This window comes from Apium graveolens, chromosome 3 (genome assembly GCF_009905375.1).
Source record: "Apium graveolens cultivar Ventura chromosome 3, ASM990537v1, whole genome shotgun sequence".
Taxonomy (NCBI): domain Eukaryota; kingdom Viridiplantae; phylum Streptophyta; class Magnoliopsida; order Apiales; family Apiaceae; genus Apium; species Apium graveolens.
The window spans coordinates 115821499-115833020 of NC_133649.1; the positions used below are offsets into that span (position 1 = coordinate 115821499).

Here is an 11522-nt window from a genome sequence, read left to right on the forward strand (position 1 = left end):
TTTATCCAGAGTGCACGTCCACCTATAATCTGTAGGCTTTAAACATCCTTTAATATATGTATGGAATTCAAATGTTATAAATGAAGTATCATATCATGGATATCTTTTGTTCGTGTAGTTTAAATTAGCACAACTTTTCCCAAATTACTATCATTAAAGCACTCTCAAACAGGGCGTGCCTTATCTTTTTAAGAGCATACATACCAAAAAAATAAACAGCTGAAGCAACTTTTCTTCTTTTATTGATAATACGCAGAAGTAAGGGCTACTTACTTTAGATCACTTTCATCCGCATCTCTTTCTTCGCTAAAGCCCTTCGTGTAAAAATTACACCAGTCCCATGGCTACTATGCTCTGTGGGATAATTATTTAAAAATTTTATCCTTCGTCTAGTTCCAAGGTTCGTAGTTATATATACTACCCACTAGGCTAGGAGGAATTTATTTGCTAGTAGTCTATTACATAAAAAATGATCATAGAAGTGAGGGGGCTAAGATCGCACCCTACTGATAAGTGGATTTTATATCCACTTGGAATGCTTTATTACAAGCTTAAATTGGTGTTTTGGACACAAGTTGTTGGTATTTTGATGTATTTTTGTGTTATTGCATTTCAGGTATCAGTTATATGAATAAAAGAGATTTTAAAGGAAATATGATAAAAAGTGATCAGAATTGGAAGCCAAGGCCATTGAAAAGTTGTAGAGAATCTCAATAGCTTCGCGTGGGCAGTTGAATCGCCTAATTCTAACGAGTAGAACTCAAGTTATGGCCAAAACAAGATTCATCCGAAATTTTTGCAGACAGGAGCTGAGCGCCCACCCAGAGAGCTAAGAGGCGGCCCAGAGAGCTGGCCGCCGCCCAGGAGAGCTGAGCAGCCGCCCAAGGCACGGCTGGTCGCTGATTTCGCTGAAAAAGCCTTTTTTGAGTGGAATTTGAGGATTTTAAGGGTCCAGGTCCACTAGTGGCGTATATATACTTAAAAAAAGGGTTTTCATCATCCGGGAAGATTCGGATACCAAGGAGAAGACCGAGAAGCACAGAATAATTCTGAAAAAGAAGATCTTGTTTTCAACTTGTGATTCTTTAAATTAGTTATAACTTTGGATGCTCGTTTTCGTTCTTGTTAAACCTAGATCTCGTTTATTCGTACTTTAATTATTATTCAGTTTATTAAGACCTTGTTTTATACCATACTTTCATTGGAACCCATGGTGATGATGAGTTCAATTATGGGCTAATCATTATCATGGGATTCTAGCGGATTTACTTATAGATTTTAATAATTAATTTGTTTCGATATCTTGATGTGTGGTGATTGATTGATATCCTAGTATTGGTTGTGCATATTCGTCTTATGTGTGTAGCTAACATTAAAGATATCGTGTTAATCTCTATTGAAGCGATAGTGAATATAGATGTTTAGAACTTCCCATGCTAGCGTAGGTTCATATATGTGTATGCATGATTTGTAGGTAACTCTAACCGTTTTACTTGCCCTATGTAATCATTATGGATAACTTGTGCTTAAACCGTTATGTTGTCAAATTCTATAGACATATAGGGACTCAATATAATTGGTGCCTATTCAGCTTCTATCTCTTCTATGGATGTCTGGTAGAATTGTACTCGAGCAACGAAAGTTGGCGTTTATCAGTTTCGTGTTATCTGATTAGTGTCATCACCATCACATGCTAAGGTTAAGAACGAAAAGGCTATTGAATGAAGTATTTAATGAAGTTAGAATCCCATGTTTGTCATATATAGTAATTCAACCTCAATTCTCCTAGTTAATGTTATTTAGTATAATCTCTTAGTTTAATAAAAACCCAATTTGTTATTTGTCTTAGCATTGAGCGATAACCATACATTGTTGCATAGGTGCATAAATTGAACTTAACCTAAACCAGTCTCTGTGGGAACGAATCTGATTTATATCTTATACTACTTGCGAACACGTATACTTGCGTGTATTTTAGCGCGTGTTTTCGCCCTAACAAGTTTTTGGCGCCGCTGCCGGGGACTCAATGTTAATTTTTAGTTTATGTGCTTGTCATCAGTGGTCGTTAAAGTTTACTGACTCGGATTCTTTTACTTTCACGGTTTAATTATTTGTGTTTCAAGTACTCATTACAATGGGAGATCCAGCAGCACGAACGAAAGCCTTGATGGATTTTTCTCAACCCAAGATCAATGACATTCAATCTAGCATTGTCAAACCAGCTATCACAGCTAATACCTTTGAGGTCAAGCCCGGTATAATTCAATGGGTGCAGAATTCAATCCAGTTTGGGGGTTCTTCAATGGAAGATCCCAATATGCACATTAGGGATTTCATTGAGATCTGCGACACCTTCAAGTTCAACGGTGTTTCTGAAGATGCTGTGAAGCTGAAACTGTTCCCATTCTCTCTGAGGGACAAGGCTAAGAGCTGGTTACACTCTCTACCAGCTGGTTCGATTACAACTTGGGAAGATCTTGCTCAGAAGTTTCTTACTAAATTCTTCCCTATGGCCAAGACAGCTGCAATCAGGAATGCTCTTACTCAATTTGTGCAGCAATCAGGAGAATCTTTATATGAAGCTTGGGAGCGCTACAAGGAGATGCTTAGGAAGTGTCCTTATAATGGAATGCCTGATTGGATGATCATCAATTATTTTTACAATGGGTTGGGAGCACAATCCAGACCCATGCTCGATGCAGCAACAAGTGGAGCATTATGGGCAAAGAGCTATGTAATAACCCTAATTTTTGGAATTTTTGAAACACTTATGAATAGTGATTTTACTGATTATGCTGAATAAGAAAACTTTTCATACCACACTATGTAGGGGCTCTTTTATTGATCTTCTGGGATATTATTAGTACTCTATATGATAAATAAGTGTATGTAAAGATCGTCAGAATCCAAATTCGAACACTTTAATTTTTCCCGAAAATCTACCAGATACAGAAAGAATTGAGTATAAGGTAACATAATAAAAAGGATTTAAATTCAAGGATTATAAGAGAGGATCATGAAAGGAATATAATGTATTGAGAAAGGTTAAAGAAACCTAAGTAATAAGATCCCGAGTATGATCCCTCAAACGATAAACGAAAACGAAAGTTAAGTGAACCGTATAACAGATCAGCGGTCATTAGGCAAGCAATTAGGAGTTAATCAAGGAGGTTAGGGATGATGATGTCATCAAACCAACAAGGTGTGAACAAGTGGAAGCATTATGACATGTGCAAGATGACATAAGCATGACAAGGGGTTTTGTTTTGTTCGTTGATTTTGGGCCATGTAAAATTTACAATGGTAAAAAGCTAAAACATTTTCCAAGGCAAAAAGGAGAAGCAACCAAGCAAATATCATAAAACACAAAAATTAGAAGTTGACTTTTACTTCCAAGAGCAAAAGCTCTCGGCCAAAACAAACCCAGCAACTTTAAACTGCCATATCTCCTTCAATACTCACTCAAATGTTATGTTCTATAACTCGTTGGAAAGGTATTGAGATGGTCTACAACTCTTGTTCACAAGTCTCATCCAAATAAGCATGGTAAGACCCTCATTTTTACAGTTCTTTCAATCGGACTTTTAGAAACTTTAAAGCCTAACTTTGTGTTCTTGATTTCTTTGGAAAGATCAAGCTTGTAGGAGGCTCCATAAGGCTTCCTAGTAACTTTCCACCCTCCAAGAAAGGTATAAATCTTCACACCCTTTAGTAATAAGTTTGAATGTTGAAGTTTGGAGATGGTTTGGATGGATGAGTAGTAATTTGAATGATAAGCATGATTCGAGATTAATTGTTAAGTAGTTTAGTTAAATTTGGAGATGTTATAATATATGATTGGATTGAGATCCTTGAGCTTATTATGACTGAAATCAGTAGCATTGATGTGTATCTTGAGTTGTTGTTGATTAGTAGTTGGATTGATATGATTTGGAATGGTAAAAATTTGGGAAATCGCGTAAACATAGCCGTCGTAATGTCCGATTTACTTTAGACTGTTTTTACTCTTAACATCAGGACCCGAGAACTCCCTGTTAGGTTTTGACCATTGCCATGATTAGATAGTTCATGTTACGAGCTTCGTTTTGATATGTGGTTTGTTTGAATCCGATGTACGGTTTAGGAGAAACGACCGTTTTAAGTAACGGCGTTTCGCGACCGAACCATTACCCATCGCCTTACTTTGAAACCTTGGTTAAGGACTTTAAATGACTATTTGGGGTATGAAACATTTATGTAAAGTGGATTAGGCAGTTGGTAAGGTACTCGCGAAAGAATCGCTTTAAAATTCTTAATGGTTAATTTATTAAAAATGGTGGAGCCGAGGGTACTCGAGCGACTTAAGTAAATCGTAAGCGCGAAAGCGAACGTTAGGACTCTAAATGGTTAAAGTCTAGTTTCTTAAGCGACCGGGGTTTAATTTCGACTTATGTTGTTGTTCATAGGTTATCAGACACACTCTAAGCTTAAGTCTATCCGGGAGCACTCAGGCAAGTTTTCTATCCGTTATACTGTTGTTGTGATGTATACACTTGTATATGCATTATCTTGTAATAGATGCATGATGGTTATATTAGCAAATTCTTGCGATATATTGTAGCATGTGATATGGTACATATGCATGCCTATTTCGTATTCTTTCCATATATATCCGTTGGTTCAGTTGATAATACCTATGCCAGAGAATAACGGTAATTTGCATATACCCTTAGTATAGGGACCCAAAGGTGAAAATATTTTCTAAAACCGGGAGTCGAGGATCCCGAGTAGATTTTATATATATATATTTATATATATATATATGGTTATAGTTTTCAAAACTATTAATCGAATAAAGTTTATTCGATAACTTTATTTTATTAATGAATATTATCTTGAATATTCATTCGAGGACTTATGACTCCTTTATATTATTTATTGAATATTACTTGGATATTCATTTGAGGATGTATGACTCCTTTATTTTATTTAATGAATATTATTTATAATATTCATTCGAGGTATTATGACTCCGCTTATTATTTACTAATATTCTTTATTTTATTAAAGAATAATGTTCGAAAATCAAACTTACTTTTGATTATTCAAATAAGATATTACTTTCGTATAAGTATATCTTTGATTATTTACTATTCATTTCAAGTATAAGTTTTACAACTTCTACTTCAATTATTTTTATAAAGATTATTCTTTATGGGAATATTATTTAAATAATAATATTCAGATATTTCTTTATATTGAGACTGATTTACTTTATTAAATCAGCATTATTCCAAACACTCTTTAAAGTGTTTTCAAGTCTTTAAAATGATTTTCAAAAGTTAGAGCGGATCCCAAAACTCATTTTTATATTTAAGATCTTCCTTTTAAAAAGGGGATTTAAATACTCGCTCAAAACCGGAGGGATCCGGCTCTGTGGTGTATTTTATATTCGCAACAAGGTTGTTGTCTTGATAAAAGAGTTTTTGATTACTTACCCAACACTCGGGAAGTAAAATTCTTGGAACAAGTTAATCCATTAACAGGCATCGCCTGGGAAATATCGGTGAGTTCTCCTTTCCAACTAGATACGACTTCTTGGTGGAGCCGTATCAACAAGTTTCTACTTGGGGAAAGGGGGAACAAGCTTTACGTTTCAGAGTCATGGATTTCATCTGAACTAGGAGTGGCGTAAGTGGTCGAGTGGCGCCGGCCCAGCCTTATTATATTGGCCCAAATGGCCTGGAAGTTTCGCTAAGGCGGTCCATTCCTTAGGAGTTCAGTGTTCGGTTGACAAGTAAATCCGACAGGTTCTCCTCTACATGTAGAAAATGGTGGGGTTGCACTACTATGATTGATCATCGTAAGTGGTCTTCCTGGCGCGGCAAACTCCCGTAATGAGTTCATCATCCAATTGAATATTTCTGCAACACTACCCAGAGCACTTCGATAGAAAGGCTACGGTTGGGCGATTGTTGAGTGTTGGCAGGGTCAAGTTTTCAAAATGACGTGTGCATCAAATGAAGTATCTCATAACTTCATTTTATTTTGATGATATTTTAAAGATTGATTCTATACAAGTTTTGTCTTGTAGCTTAATCTATGGGATGAACTATTTATACATTCAACGGTAGTAGTTCAAGTAGTATTCGGAAAAGATATAAGTATATTGGAATATCTTGTAACTTCATCTTTTAAACTTATATCTAGTAAATGATTATCTTGTGCATGTCAAAGATTTTCAGAAAAACGTTGAGACAAGGTTAGACATATGAGATCACCTTGTAACGATATTTTTATACAGTTATAAACTGGAACTCTGTGTATATTATACATGTCAGAGGACTTCAAAGATTGTGAAAAGTATATATGTACATATACTGAATATTTTGCGACTTCATCGCATTAAGAGATCAAACTTGGTTCATTTCTTTTGACCAAGACTTTCATGAGTACTATGAGAAGGCTCATATATTGTTAATCATTATACATATTATTTTGGCGGGCTTGCTGCTCACCCTTGCTTTCTTCTTTCATCACACAACATCAGATAGACAAGATGAACAGGATCAAGCTCCCAATTCGCGAGCGGATAGGAAACGTTCCGCAGTTTCCTGTAGGCGTTGATGCCATTGTAGATGAGGTAGGATCTACCAATAGGCTAGGCTTTCAACTTTTGATGTATCAGACTTATGTATATTTATGAATTGTAATAATGGCAAGGAAAATGTAAATTTATTCAAAAACCCTTTTAAGGTGTAATGAGAAATAATTGTGGAATAAAATGACTCGTGTTATTTTTGGATATTCATCTCTGAGACTATAACTTGTGGTGTGTGTGTTTATTGTGGGGTCACAGTACGGAGTAGTTGATTGTTTATTAAGATTGGGTGTTATTAAGGGAAATGGAACTCGTGACAACCCAGATCCCCGACCCCAGATTTGGGGGTGTTACAAGCTATGAGGAAGCTTATGATCTAATTGAACTGATGGCTGCTAATGAATATCAGTATCCAACCTAGAGATTTCTACAGGGCAAGGTAGCAGGAGTTCTTGAAGTGGATACAGCTACGGCTATCACTGCTCAACTAAAGGCGTTGTCTATGAAGATCGATTCTCTGGCTAACTATGGTGTTAAACAGATAATTAGTGTTTGTGAGCTATGTGCAGGTTCGCATGTGACGGAGCAATGCACTATATCTAGTGACTCAGCTCAGTTTGTGAGCAACTTTCAGAGATCGCAACAACCAGTTCCAGACACTTATCATCCTGACAACTGGAATCATCCTAACTTCAGCTGGAGCAACAATCAGAATGCGATGCAACAGCCGTTCCAGCAGTTTGGAAATAAGCTATTCAACCCTCCTTATTTTTAGAACCAAATTGTACCAAAACAATAACTCCAAATTCAACAACAAAATCATGATGCAGGTTTATCTTCGAATGAAAAATCTGAATTGGAGGAGTTGAGGCTTATGTACAAAAACCAGGCTCTTATATGCCAAAGCCAGGCTATTTTTATCAAGACTCTGGAGAACCAAATAGGGAAAATTGTTAATGCCTTATTGAATCAGCCACCAGGAATGCTTCCTAGTGATACAGAAGCCAATCCAGGCAAGAGGGAAGTTGAAGAACAGGTGAACACCATCACCTTAAAGTCTGGAAAGGTCGCAAGCCCCCAAATTCAACAAGATGAAGAGCCTGAAAAGTCTCAAGTTTTAGAAAATGCAGTTGTGGCTGAAGAAGAAGTGCAGAAGGAAGCAGAGGTGGAACCAAGGAAGACTACTGTGGAACACACTCCTCCTGAGGGTAATACAGGGGAGAAACAGATCTATCCTCCAACTCCTTTTCCAAAGAGGCTACAGAAAAAAAAGCTGGATAAGCAGTTTAAGAAGTTTTTGGAGGTGTTCAAGAAACTTCATATCAACATACCTTTCGCTGAAGCTCTTGAACAGATGCCTAGCTATGCGAGGTTTATGAAAGGTATTCTCTCTCGAAAAGTGAAGCTCGATGACTTAGAGACCGTTGCTCTATCGGAGGAATGCAGTGCTGTGCTGTAACAGAAGTTGCCTCTCAAGCTTAAAGATCCTGGAAGCTTCATTATTCCTTGCACCATCGAAAACTTGTCGTTCGACAAGTGTTTATGTAATTTGGGAGCTAGCATCAATCTGATGCCCTTATCTATCTTCAAAAAGCTTGGTCTGCCTGATCCAAAACCAACGTACATGTCATTGCAACTAGCTGACCGTTCCATCACTTATCTACGAGGTATAGTAGAGGATGTCTTGGTCAAGGGGGATAAACTCTTCTTCCCTGCTGACTTTGTAATTCTTGATTTCGAGGAAGATAAGAAGATTCCCATTATCTTGGGAAGACCATTCTTGGCTACAGGCCGAACTATGATCGATGTGCAAAAAGGAGAGCTTTCAATGAAGGTTTACGATCAAAAGGTCACTTTTAATGTGTTCAAGGAAATAAAGTTACCCACAGCTAAAGAGGAGTGATTTAAAGTAGAGCAAATTCAGGTTTTGAATGCACCTCCGTGGAAGAGGAAGTTGGATTTGCCATTCGATTCTCTTGGGTTAGCAGAGCTGAAAATTTCTCAAGAGTGTTTTGAAACATTTATTCAAGAAGCTCCCACACTTGAGCTCAACCCACTACCAGATCACTTGAGTTATGCATTCTTAGGTGCACCCCCTGACAAGGGGTTAAGATATATTTTTGATGATATAGAGGATGGCCGAACGGATCCTCTCGTGCCTTTAGAGGTTTCTTTTCATGCGCCACAGGTAGTTGATAGGACTAGTGTTGGTGATGAGCAGTACAGGCGAGTGACTAGGAGTATGGAGGCCATGCACGACATTCACCATCATTTTGCTGAAGATTTGACACACGCTTTCGATACTATTGTTCGAGACACTGGTGACAAGGTTGATTGGCCACCTGATCCTCCACCCGAAGAGGGTGATCTTTTCGACGACTAGGTATGCCTGAAATCCTTATTATTACCTTCAATGAGGACATTGAAAATTTTAAGTTTGGGGGTGATAATGTAAGGATTAGTGTGTGTGTCCATATAGATTCATATAGATTCATATTGCATATTTAGTTGTAGTTCATTCATATTTTTGCATGATTGTTCATTTAGGACATATTTGTTTATTTTTATGTGATTTCATATAGTTGCATTTGCATGCATATTTAGCATGATCCCTTAAGATGAACTATGATATTTGATAAGTTGATACTGATTTCAGTGTGGTGATGACGAATAGAGGGATATCTAAGTCTTAATGAATTGATTTGCATGCCAGAAACAAATATTTTCACAAAGTCTTATAGGGTTGCTTTTGATCTAGATCATGATCATACTTATTTGTTGTTGAGATTTAATCACTTGGTTATATTTAGAATTTGTGACATTCTCGTAATGACGTAAAAATACTGATTTTTTTTATCTGGAGAAAAAATTGGATTTCATTGCTAGTTGTTGTAAGGCTAGGCGTCAAATGGCTAGTAGCCGGCTCATATTTTTATGAGTAGTCTAGGGTTGAATGAGATGGAGCGAAACACACTCATTCAGAAACTGTTGAAAAAAAGAAAAAAAAAGAAAAAAAGAAAAAAAAGAAGAAAAAAATTATGTGTTTAAGCATAATTGATCAAGAGTGAGCTCTTTAATACTCGAGTTATTAAGTTCTAGGGGACTTTGTGCCTAGTGACCTAAGGCTTTTATAGTCTGGGATCCGCTAACCTAACGCTCGCTACATGGGTATTATTGCATAAGTCTTTTGGGACCTCATTCATTGCACGGTCAAAGAAGCATCTTTGCTATATGTTCAATAATAGTGTGAATCCTTGTATAACTCTAGTAGAAAGGAGGTGTTGTGAGTCATAATGCGTTTATTGTCTATTCTGTTTATAAACTTTTGATTGTTTTGATGATACATAAGTTATGGTTATTGATCTAGTATCGAGAGATATCTGTTAAGTATTCCACACACGCACGTTTCTGGTTTGTGGGATTTATTCAAACTCTGTTTCAAGTTATTGTATTCTTAGAGGCATTGGCTTATTCATTTGGTTATGGTTATTCTGAGGGGATCGATTGCATTATCATTTAGTTGTATTCACGTAGTTGCATTCATGCATTAGGTTTGTTTTGTAGTTTTGAGTCTGTTATGCTTGAGGACAAGCATCGATTCAAGTTTGGGGGTGTGATAAGTGGATTTTATATCCACTTGGAATGCTTTATTACAAGCTTAAATTGGTGTTTTGGACTCAAGTTGTTGGTATTTTGATGTATTTTTGTGTTATTGCATTTCAGGTATCAGTTATATGAATAAAAGAGCTTTTAAAGGAAATATGATAAAAAGTGATCAGAATTAGAAGCCAAGGCCATTGTCAAGTTGTAGAGAATCTCAACAGCTTCGCGTGGGCAGTTGAATCGCCTAATTCTGACGAGTAGAACTCAAGTTATGGCCAAAACAAGATTCATCAGAAATTTTTCCAGACAGGAGCTGAGTGCCCGCCCAGAGAGCTGAGTGGCCGCCCAGAGAGCTAAGCGCCCATCCAGAAGAGCCGAGCTGCCGCCCAAGGCGCGGCTGGTCGCTGATTTCGCTGAAAAAGCCTTTTTTGAGTGGAATTTGACGATTTTAAGGGTCCAGGTCCACTAGGGGCGTATATATACTTAAAAAAAGGTTTTCATCATCCGAGAAGATTGGGATACCAAGGAGAAGACCTAGAAGCACATAACAACTCCAAAAAAGAAGATCATGTTTTCAACTTGTGATTCTTTGAATTAGTTGTAACTTTGGATGCTCATTTTCGTTCTTGTTGAACCTAGATCTCGTTTATTCATACTTTAATTATTATTCAGTTTATTAAAACCTTGTTTTATACCATGCTTTCATTGGAACGCATGGTGACAATGAGTTCAATTATGGGCTAATCGTTATCATGGGATTCTAGCGGATTTACTTATGGATTTCAATAATTAATTTATTTCGATATCTTGTTATGTGGTGATTAATTGATATCCTAGTATTCGTCGTGCTTATTCATCTTATGTGTGTAGCTAACATATAAGATAACGTGTTAATCTCTATTGAAGCGACAGTGAACATAGAGGTTTAGAACTTGCCATGCTAGCGTAGGTTCATGTTTGTGTATGCATGATTCGTAGGTAACTCTAACCGTTTTACTTGCCCTATGTAATCATTATGGATAACTTGTGCTTAAACCGTTATGTTGTCAAATTCTATTGACATATAGGGTCTCAATATAATTGGTGGCTATTCAGCTTCTATCTATTTTCTGGATGTCTGGTAGAATGGTACTCGAGCAACGAAAGTTGGCGTTTATCAGTTTCGTGTTATCTGATTAGTGTCATCACCATCACATGCTAAGGTTAAGAACGAAAAGGCTATTGAATGAAGTATTTAATGAAGTTAGAATCCCATGTTTGTCATATATAGTAATTCAACCTCAATTCTCTTAGTTAATGTTATTTAGCATAATCTCTTAGTTTAATAAAAACCCAATTT

General features: G+C 36.8%; 1 non-coding gene across 1 annotated transcript; it reads right to left on the bottom strand.

Annotated features, from left to right (window-relative positions):
- Positions 1-2524: 2524 nt before the first annotated feature.
- LOC141715314 (small nucleolar RNA R71) lies at positions 2525-2631 on the bottom strand. The gene has a single exon (XR_012572081.1). It is a non-coding gene; the product is annotated as a small nucleolar RNA R71 (small nucleolar RNA).
- Between the last annotated feature and the right edge of the window lie 8891 nt (positions 2632-11522).